Consider the following 2,352-nt stretch of genomic DNA (forward strand, 5'->3'; position numbering starts at 1 on the left):
TGGAAGGTAGAACTGGTATACTGTTCCCTAACATAGAACGTAACCCCCCCACCTTTTTTCCCCTTCCTATCTCTTCTAAACAACCTATAGCCCTCTATGTCTAATGCCCAGTCAAAAGTTTCATCCCACCATGTCTCCACTAGGCCAACCAGGTCGATTTTACTACTTGCAAGCAGGAGAGCAACCTCCTCCTGCTTGTACCCCATGCTTCTTGCATTAGTGAAGAGACACCTTAATCCCCCCCGAGGGAGCCCTGGGCACCCCCCTACCTTAGTGACAGCTGGTCCCTTGGTATATACCTGAGCTCTTACCTGGGCAGGTCCTACACCGGGTTGAGTTAATCTCGTGGGAGAATCCCTCAGCAAAATCCAAGCGGTCGCAAAGCTTCCTCTTGTGCATGGATGACCTCTACCTGACTCAAGTCTATAGGCCAATGAGAGACAAAGTGCTGCTCGACCTGGTACTGGCTACTGGGGATGACCTAATTGGCGACCTAGTGATCGATGGGAAGCTGGGTGACAGCGACCACGAGCTGAACACCTTCATCATCTGCCGTAAGGCTGGCAAGTCAGTCAGCAACATGGAAGTCCTTGACTTCAGGAAAGCTGACTTTGACAAGCTCAGGAGGCTTGTCAGTGAGACCCTAAGGGACCATGACCCCAGGGAAAGGGGAGTTCAAGACGAGTGGTCACTCCTCAAGGGAGCGATCCTCAATGCACAAGCTAATTCTATTCCATCTCGGAGGAAAGGGAGCAAGAGGGCACAGCAGCCCCCTCGCTCTCCAGGGACCTAGCAGACCCCCTGAGGCCAAAAAGAAAGGCCTACAAAGGATGGAGGATGGGATTCACATCCAAGGAGAATTATTCTGCACTGGTTCGGTCCTATTAAATGGGTACTTTGCATCGGTGTTCCATCAGTCCCATGGGATGCCCATGCCTGCTATGGGACAGGGAGTCCAGGTGAGGGAGATCCCCTTCCCTCGTTAATGCTGACTGTCACCGCCAGGCCTCAACTAGTTGCTCACTTATTGCTCTCGCTCAGACGATTGATGTTACGCACCTCTTGGGCTCACGCCTCTGTCGTAGCTGGTGACTACCACCCGAATCCTTGACCCTGTGCTCACCTGCCACGACTTGATGACCTCAGTGTCCAGGGCCGTTCATTAGGCATGCTCGTTGACCCAAGGTTCCTCCCGGCGGTTACTCACGGGGCTCCGCCACCCCTACACTCCAGCATCACACCTCCTGTGTAGCGGTAACAAGCTGGTTGGCGTCTCACTCTTGGGACCCTCGACTGGGTCCTGCTCGGGCCCCTCCCGACACTATCTAGCCTACAGTATGGGTCTGCTACCCTCCTATACCCCTTGGAGCTCAGGGTAGAGGAAAATCAAAAGGAAAAGAAAAAGGGAAGCTCTAACACAAAACCGGCTGTACTGTCCCTTTAACTACCTCCCCCCCACACTTCAGCGGGACTCTTCCTGCCTCATCCCTTTAGGCACCCTGTTCCCTGCCTACTGTAAGGCATCTCCTGGTCCAGCGGCGATGTTCCCTCCAGAGGTAACCCTCCCTAGATTCCTCACAGTCCCCCTCTCTCAGGGCGGATCTCTCCAGGTGTGCCTCCTGTCGTCCTTCCAAGGCGATCCTGGCGTCCATCTGCTGCCTTGTCTGCAGCGCTGTCAAGCTGCTCCTCTTCCTCCTCCTTGCTTCTGTCCTGGCCATTCCTGCTCTCCCAGTCCAGCGTTTCAGCTCGTCTTTGATGTGAGGGCATCGGTGGCTGTACTCCCTCCGTGCCGGCTCCACAGCGTGCACTGCCATTTTTATCTGTGCCAGACGGCATTCAGCGCTGACGTCACCGGCCAGCCACAGCTGTATAAACAGGTGGCTGATGAGCCGCGCTGATTCTGTCTTCCACCCCTCACATGCTGTTTCCCAAGCTGCCGGTGAGTACTCTTGCGTCCCTCGTGTCCCGGGACACTGACCTCGTGAAGGAACACCTTGAGAATCTGGATACCTTCAAGCAGCCAGCCCTGACAATCTACACTCCAGGGTACTCAAGGAGTTGGCAAGCGTCATAGCTGAGCCTCTGGCACGGATCTTTGAAAACTCCTGGTGCTTTGGTGTAGTGCCCAAAGACTGGAAGAAGGCCAATGTGGTGCCTATCTTCAAGAAAGGGAGGAAAGTGGATCCGGCTAATTATAGGCCTATCAGCCTGACTTCTATCCTGGGGAAGATCTTAGAAAAGTTTATTTAAAGAGGTCCTCCTTAATGGAATAGCTGACGCCAACATCCTAAGGGATAGCCAGCATGGGTTTGTTGCGGGTAGGTCTTGCTTGACCAATCTCATTTCCTTCTA

This window comes from Crocodylus porosus, unplaced genomic scaffold (assembly GCF_001723895.1).
Source record: "Crocodylus porosus isolate Cpor-Errol unplaced genomic scaffold, CroPor_comp1, whole genome shotgun sequence".
NCBI classification, from domain to species: Eukaryota; Metazoa; Chordata; order Crocodylia; family Crocodylidae; genus Crocodylus; species Crocodylus porosus.